The sequence below is a fragment of the Vicugna pacos genome, chromosome 14 (genome assembly GCF_048564905.1).
Source record: "Vicugna pacos chromosome 14, VicPac4, whole genome shotgun sequence".
NCBI classification, from domain to species: domain Eukaryota; kingdom Metazoa; phylum Chordata; class Mammalia; order Artiodactyla; family Camelidae; genus Vicugna; species Vicugna pacos.
Genome location: NC_133000.1, coordinates 65,310,112 through 65,319,186, shown reverse-complemented (window position 1 = coordinate 65,319,186; position 9,075 = coordinate 65,310,112). Strand labels below are relative to the sequence as shown.

General features: G+C 39.2%; 1 long non-coding RNA gene across 1 annotated transcript; it reads right to left on the bottom strand.

Annotated features, from left to right (window-relative positions):
• Positions 1-581: 581 nt before the first annotated feature.
• Positions 582-6,099, bottom strand: LOC140701175 (uncharacterized). Its single transcript, XR_012080093.1, has 4 exons — positions 5,970-6,099; positions 4,527-4,623; positions 2,135-2,307; positions 582-756 (listed from the first exon to the last, which is right to left on the bottom strand). It is a non-coding gene; the product is annotated as an uncharacterized lncRNA (long non-coding RNA).
• Positions 6,100-9,075: the final 2,976 nt, after the last annotated feature.

Sequence of the window (9,075 nt, the reverse complement as noted above, 5' to 3'; positions counted from 1 at the left end):
AACATTAAGAGCAGCCTTCAATCTTTAAACCAACTATGAAGGTCCTTACAGGCTTATAGTTTAATATAGTTCCTCCTATTTATATGTTTATGTAAATATCTTCGTAAGCAGTTGATGGGTCAAAAATATGCTTTTGTTGAGACTCTGCTTGGTGACAGCACAAATGAAGTGTGTGGACCATTTCTACCATTCTCCTAAAAACACAGTGAAGCTTTCAGACAGGCTCTCACACTGGCTTTTAGCTGGATTTGGGTTTTAACTCCTAACGTCTATAAGCAATAAAGGAAAACTAGAGCAGAACATTTCTGAGGATATTAGGGGATTTAACGAACAAGAATAACAGCATTTAAAGGAAGAGGGGAGAAAGAGGAGTGAAAATGAACTTCCTCGTGCTTTTCCCTGAGAGAAGTACCCTTGTAATTATGCATGTATCTTAATTAAAACCGCATATTCAAGTTCTACATTTTCAGTTGGCCTTGTATAATTAAAACTGCATCACATCTGATGTATTTATAATTATAGCCAAATGGTTATGTTAACGTTCATCTATTCCATGCTGAAAACCAACAAAAAACATGAAGAACATTTCTTTAAATAGCTTCTTACCAGAAATTCAATCTCCAGACATAAAAGCTCAGTGACCATGTGTCTTGAAAATAAAGTATCTTTGAGATCAATCATCGCAGCTCTAAGTGTGAGATCCAAAACTCCCGATGCTTGCAAAAGCACAAACCCAAACTGCTTTTAAGAGATAATCTGTAGAGGGGAAAAAAATAAAAAGAATCATAGAAGGTCTAATTAAGGTCTTAAGGGAGAGTTCTCACTAACTTAGAGGAATTAACAGGAGACAATCATATCCCCTCAGGCTACAAACATTGAGCTTTAAGTCCCCAAATCTTTCCATTAAAAAAATTCTTGTGTTACAAGATTAGTGCTTTCTCTTCTGAAACTAAAAGCCATGACTAAATTGAATGCCCATGATTAAATGCTTTACTGAGAAATCCCTTCCTAATTTTTCCCAATAAATGAATCCCCAAAAATGAAAGCCCTGCAAAATATGAAGGTTTGTGTGGGAAATAATAACACCTGACTTCGGACCTAAGGCTTGGCAGTTCGGGGAGGTTTCAGGCAGGAGATCACTTGGACAAACATTCAGCATGAGGATATTCTTGTGGGTTGAACTGTGTATCCTTCCTCAAAATGATACAGAATGTGGAAGTCCTCACCCCTGGAATCCCAGAATGGGACCTTATTTGGAAACAGGATCATTAAAGAGTAATTAGTTAAATTAAGATGAAGTCACACTGGAGTAAGGTGTGCTCTTAATCCAATATGACTGGTATCTTTATAAGAAGAGGGAAATTTGGACACAGAGACACACAGGGAGAGGACCACGCAAAGACAGAGGCAGAGGTGTGAATGAAGCTACAGGAGCAAAGCAGAACAGACATCCCCTCAGAGCCTCCAGTAGGAACCAAGCCTGTGGTCACCTTGATTTCGGACATCCGGCCTCCAGAACTGTGAAAGAATACATTTCTGATGTTTTAAGCCATCCAGTTTGTGGTACTTTGTTAGGGCAGCCCTGGGACACAAATACCGATGTCTATGGAACTTGGATGCCTGTCTTACCAGAATTTCAAACTGCATCCACATTCTGCAACCTGCATTAACCAACACTTGCTTTCTTATAAACTCAAGTACAAGACTTGGGCTCTGGGAACCTTAGAGGCCTCTTTTCTTTCCTTTGTTCTCCAACAAACAGGCAAGAGGAAATTGTTCTCCCTGCAGAGTTTATCCTCTGTTGTTAGAATCACTCTTGGTACATGCCTGAAAGGTCTCTAGGTTTGCACCACAGGAGCCAAGACCTGGCATTTGAGGCAGCGGCGGGGGGGGGGGGTCTTTTCCCTCACACCGGATGCCATGAGGTACAGCCACTTGGCCGAGTAATGAAACTTAAGTGTCTGGCTGCCTTTTCAGGCTCACATATCAAGTCTGGGGGAGATTATCTGTGAACTGGTAAAGAGAACAAAGAAAAGGAAATCTTTAAAATGAGTACCTGTTCAGAGACATGGGTGCAGAAACATTGTAGACTAAGAACATGATCTGGAAACACAAACCCAAAAGAACTACACACCTTGAACTTGATTGCTGTACACAGATCAACATGCTGATTGCTCAGCTGGCCATGAGCACCTCTTCCATTCCAATAAATGTTCATAAATGTTGTTCTGAGGGTACACAGATTAGTTGAATGCACAAGTCCATATTCCAGCACAATGTTAAATCAAGATGCACATAAACAGAGGCCTTAGGGAGAAGGTAGTAGGAATCACAGATTAAATTCTATAGCACTTTTTATGTTACACAGTATTTCTACATACATTTCCTGGTTTACTTCTCATAACAGTTCTGTTCATTCCACTATTTTGGAGATGTAGATAGAAAAGTTAAATGACTTGCCTGTGGGCATACAAAAGGTACAACTCACATCATGTATTCCAATACACATCTCCCACTACAAATTTCCAAGATAGAGATTCTCATTGTCCCAGTTGACAGTGTCCAATCTGATTAAGTTGCCCTACAGAGCAGACTCCATAGGTACAAGCTCACCTGCTCTTCTTAAAATTGTTACATGGTCCTACGACTGTAACATTTTTTTTTAACTTACTAGATCACTGGTTTATTATAAAAGGATGTAACTCAGGAACAGCCAGATGGAAGAGATGCATAGGACCAGGTATGTGGGAAGGGAGATGGAGCTTCCACGTGCTCTCCAGGCATGGCAGTCTCCCACATTTCCACATTTTTGCCATTTGGTAACAAGCTCTTCTGATCACGTCCTTTGCAGGGAGCTTTTTTTCCTTTAATCATCACCATCAACAACAAACAGTGTTTTTCCTTGCCCGAATGAAAACCCTTTATATTAAATTGTTTTTTCCTCAAAGTAAAGTTCTAAGGATTATGTAACAGAACTGTTTCCAGAAATGGGGAATTGGGGTTGTGGATGGTCCCAGCCCTACCATGATGCCTGATGCCACCTGGGGCATCAGAAACACCAGAGGTCCGTGTGCTTGTATTTACCTGTCCTATAAACCAAGAGATTCTAACTCAATTGTTCACATATCCCATAAAATTATTTTAAACAATTATGTACCCTCTTTGCACACTTTTAAGTTGACATTTATACTTCTTTCTTCATAAGCTTAAACAGCTGTAAAGAATGTGACTCTAGCAGGTTGCAAATGCTAAAATTTTTAAATGAAAGCTATGGCATCCTTTTAAATATATGCAAGGAAATCTAAGTTGCATAATGGTTTGAAAGCCACCTGTTGGGAGACAGTCGCTTCTTCTTGTTGCTTCTGACTCTGGTGACAAAGGTATCCTGCAGCAGTCATGGACTTTTCATCATAGATGTGAACACACAAGTCTGACCCAAGAGTCAGAGAAGCTAAAAGAGGACCCAGGGGAAGGTGCAACACCCGCAGGCTCAGCTGCTGCCTCACGACCACAGGGTGAATCAGCAGATCACAAACAATGTGCATGAAATACGAAGGGGCTGCTACTTACCTTGGGCCCTGCAAACCTCCCACCCTAACCAGAAACACATGGGAAAGGGAATTCTGAGACATAGTTCAGCGCAGGCAAGCAGACACATTGCAAAGTCCTAGCACCACAGCTATCACCAAGCATGGGGCGCCAGCCCAGGCACGAAGCACACGCAGCCTGCTACACCCTGAATAAGGAAGTGTTTGTCTCTGACCCGGGAGTCTCATGTCTTCTACCAGCGTCCGCAAATGAGACCGTGGCAGGCTAACCTGCTGGCGTGCAAGGAAAGTAAAACCTCAGACTCTTCACAGCTCTTAACACCACTATTATCAACTTAACAGTACATGAATGAGCTTTCTGAACTTTCAGAAGTGTATACATTTCCTTTCTTTTCTGTTATTTGTATTTCCATCATTTTTCCTTTAGATTTATACTCTAATATAAGAAAGTTTAATGCTGGGAAGTCTTTTATTGATCACATCATCACTCTGTATTCAACAAAAATATTTTTGTAGAAATTAAATTTAAAAAATTTGTTTTATTTCCTATGACTATAATGTTCTAAATGTAAAAAATTCTTCCACATAATGTAATCTTTAAAATTACTATTAGTAAACAACAGATCAGAAATGTAAATGTATTTCAAATTTGAATAATTAATAATCATTAAAAGAAAACTTTTATTGGAAATTAATCATCTATGAATGCAATACTGCTAAAATTAACCCGTTCAGAAGTTACCATATATACTTTCATGTTAAGAAGTTGAAAAATATTAAACATTTTATAACATGAAGTAAGATTGAGACTGCCTATACCGAGAATAAATATTTTATAATATGATGTAAAAAAACAATTTTAATCATCTAATTGAAAAGCATATCCTGAATCTAAAACGAACTGCATAAAAGTTTTACCCAAAGGTTCTACGTAATGTATTCTAAAACTTTCAGTAGTTCTAGAAGCACCCCACTTACATTTAAAAGATTCTGCAGTGCTGACCTGCTGTCAGACTGTTCAACGTTCTCTTCTTTCCAGCTAATAAAGCAGTCTAAGGACGAGTCCTAAGAATAGCTACAGTAAAATACACGGAAAAGGTCATTGTTAGCACTCATTATGCCTTCAAGTGCACTCTGCCTTGCTCTCACAGATTCTTACATTCTTTGGCAGAAGGAAAGGAACGGAAGAGACGAAGTCATTAAACAAAAATGTCTTAACTCTCGCTATTCGTATATCTGAACCAGAACATCCCAACCCAGGTCTAAAACACCAGTTTTTACCCTCATAGCATAGTGATTAAGGTAGAGAAATATAGGAATCCCCACGGGTTTATTGAACATTCATTAATATTTAAAGAAGGACTCCTTTAAAATTCGGCGTGGGTTAGGGGCCTGCATGTGGTTTACCAATCGAAAAAAGGAATGCTGTGAACTCAGGCAAGTTCTCCAGGAATGAGTTATAGGAGAGAGGACCTATAGAATTTAAGGATCTAAACACGGGTTCTTTGAAAATTTTCCATGGCCATATACCCCTTGAAAAATGTATTCTAGTTGAAATCACTTCTGTAAACGCCCTGAACTTTCACCAAGAAGCTCAACTATTGGGTGATAAATCACAGGAGAATGAGAACAGTGGGATAGAACAGGAGAATAGAGCTAGGGGAGAATGCAGCCATCTGAAGGGGGTGGGGGTGGCTCTCAGTTGGCCAAGGGCATCTGTGAGATGTGAGCACAAAAGCTCCCAGCAGCTGGAAGATGGGTATATTGGCTGGTAAAGGGGTCTGGTGGGTTCCCAATGGCACCCACTGCACACCCATGCCTTGGGTATAAACATGAGACCCAGCCCATGACTTCCAGATGCACTCAAAGGATATATATATGCAGATAAGTATTCCTCTCAGACTTTTTTTTTTTTGTAAAATAGTGCTCTTTCTGCTCTGCTCTGCTCTTTGAGAACAGGGCATATATCTTTCATTTCATTCAATAAACATTTGTCTGCCCACTGTTAGGCTGCTCAGACCTAGGAAAGGATTATAAAGGAAAGCAGGTATAAGAAGGAATGAAGGAAGCATCCTTGTCTCAAGGAATATTTACCATTCCCCCACCTGGCAGTGTTCAAGCCTAACCAGCTTTTATTAACCCTTCTTTACTTACTAACTCATTTTTGCTACGTATTTTTGTTGTGGTAAAAAACATGTATGTAACATAAAATTTACCATTTTAACCATGTTTAGGTGTACGATTCTTGCTTACTCCTTCTAAAAGCAGTGCTCTCTTCTACCAAGAATTGGATACATACCATGGTAAAAGGAGTGAGATAACCTTTGATCTTTGGGGGAAAAAAATCCCTTAGGCTCTGAAGTTCTTACTGCAAAATGAGTTTTCTGCAACGCTATCAGTCATGATCTTGGGTACAAATACCTCAAACATTCAGCATGTCCATGTTCAGAGGGGAAGAATTAAACTGCCTTCCACTGGGCTAACAACACTGGCATTGCATTTTGATTCTCCAGTCTCCACATATGCTATCATCACAACGGATGGGGGTTCTGTTTGCTGAAATAAAATAAATAATTAAAATCCTGCAGGGAGCAGGCTTTTATTTACAGGGCTCCATTGTCATTCTTGTACCTGGTGGGAGTATGGCAAAATTACATGAGTTTATTAAAAAACAAAAACTGATGATTCCAGCTCTGTTCCTCTACCCCATGGAAAGAGATCAAATAGTGGTGGCACGGAAGCAAGAGCTGTCAGCATTTAGAGAGCTATCATTGGAATGAGGAGGGAAGGTAACCAACATTTGGTGGAATGAGCTCTCGGATGCACAAGCTCCCCATCGTGCCCAGGGCTTTTTGGACATCACCACATCGTGGAGTTCAGATGTTCACGCTAGGAAACGTTGCCAAGCCCAACCTTAGCCTTGCTGGATGTTCTGTTTCATCACTCCCCCTTTATTTATGATCCCTCCACATTTCTAAAGATAAAAGCTTACACTGCAGAAACAGTCGAAAGCACACCCCCTACATATAACCTGATCTCCAGATTACCAGTGAAATTGCTGCCTTTGTATACTTATGGGCTGACGTGATAACTGAAAATAACTTCCATTAGCACTATAAAAACTCCAGCTGACACCAAATGAATTTCATTTGATACCAGCAGAGAAAAATATTGGCTACTGAGAGATTCTTTGTTCATGGTTATTTACAGTTAGCTAGAATCCATGTACAATTCAGCCAGCCAGAAGGCGCCAGATGATTTTCCTCACTTGAGGACCTTGTATGGAAAGTCTTCCACAAAAGACTGGCTCACCTTTATTTACTGAAACACAGGCACCACTCTTGTCACACCTGATCCACCACAATAGATGGAAATGTCTAGCAATTAAATTCTTTGGAGTAAGAAAGGTGTAAACAGGCATTTGAGAGACAGGAAATGGACTCTGACATTTTTCCCTCCCCATCTCCATCCCGTAACCATCTTGTTTTGAAAATTTGGGGAATAGTCAACTAAATGATCAGAACATCCTCCAAAACTGTGCTTTTTCGACATTTTAAAAATGCAAACATTTCTAGTGGACATATATCACCACTAAGAACTAAGGGTCAATATTTTGTTATGTTCCCTTCAGAACTTGTACTTTTTTAAGAATTATCGCAGATTCAATTTGACCCTGCCCCCATTTTGTACTCTCTCTCTCTGGGTGAAACCATTATCTTGAAGTTGTCCATTTGTGATGTTATACTTTTAACATACATGCATGTATCATAAACAATTTTACATGCCTTTCAATAATATATGTACCTATCTTTCTACAAATTGTCTTCATTCAACACTACAGATTTTTACATTATTTGTTGTAAATATACATTCACAGTGTTGTGACCATCACTGATATCTACTTCCAGAACTTTTTCATCATCACAAAGAGAAATTCTGTACTGATTAAACAATAACTCCCCATTTCTACCCTCCTCAGCCCCTGAACATCACCCTTCCACCTTCTGTCTCCATGAATTTGCCTGTTCTAGGTATCTTATGTAAGTGGAATCATGCAACATTTGTCTTTTAGTTCTGGTTTATTTCACTTAGCATATCAACAGTATGTTTTTTGATATCAACACATATTAATACATACTGATCTAGGTCAGTCATCTTAAATACTGTATAGTATCTCAGTGTACTATGGACAATAGTTTATCCGTAAGTCTACTGATGGACGTTTAAGTTTCAAATTGTTTGCTGTAACAAAAGCAAAGTTGCAGTGAACAGGAGCGATTCCCCAGGAAGTGGAAACGCTGGGTGTGTGTGACTTCAGTGTGACCGGAGAGCTGCCAGGTTGCCCTCTATTGTCACCAAACCGATTTACAGTCCTACCACAGTGGATCTGTGTTCCTGTCCTTTCTCACACTGACAGATTTTCATTTAATTTTTGACAGTTTGATGGATGTGAAATCATGTCCATTTTTTAAATTGTCATTTTCCTAATTAGTAGTGCAGCTGAGAGCTTTTCAGGTTTGTTAACCATTTCATAAGTTTCTTTTCATTTGAAATGTCTGCTCACAAACTTTGTGTTCTTTTAGATTATTTTTTGCCTTTTTATTGATTTCAGGAGGAGATGCATATGTACATACATATACACGTACACCGACATATATACAGATTATACAGATGGATATTCTGCATAATAATCATTTGATTGCTGTGTAAACTTTAGGTAACTTTATTAAACATCTCTATTATTTCTTTGTTTTCTAGTTCATTAATTTCTGACTGTATATTATATTTTCCCTTCTACTTTGGTTTACTCTGTTTTTCTTTGTGCATTTTCTTGATTTGGACACTTTGTTTTTTTCAATTTTCCTTGTTTTCTAATTTGTGCATACAGGGCACAAATTTCTCCCTGAATAAATGCTTCAGCTCACCCACATGCACTGATAAGTTGTACTTTCATTTAATTTAAAATACTTTGTAATATCCCTGTTGCCGATCCTTCCGGGTTAGCTGAGTGGCTCGATTCTGACTTAACTCTTGGATGACCAGTGTGAGCGTGTTCTCCCTCAGTCTCCTGAAGACAGTTTCCGGGCACCTCTCATTGCTGTGGGGGAGCAGCTGTCAGTCTAGGTGCCAAGTCTTCCTAAGTCATCAGCTTCCCCCCTCAGGTAGAGCATAAGATGTTCCTCTTGTCTTTGATTTTTTTACAGTTTAATTTTGATGCACCTGAGGTGATTTTTTTTATTACTCTTTTAGGACTTGGGTATTCCCCAATCTGAGAATGTGTATTTTTCCTCAGTATGGAATGTTCTCCACCATCATGTTTCTCCTCCAGTCTGTCCATGGGGATGGGTCAAGGAAATGAATGATGCCAGAAGTTAACCACAATGAGTTTACTTGTACCTTTAAAAGAAATTATAAACAGAATGCAAGTTTAGACTGTGCTATGCAGCCATGATACTAACAAGACGACACACTCATAACAAGATCATTTGAGGAGGTTTATTTAGAAAGGGTCTGTTTGCAAAGGCCT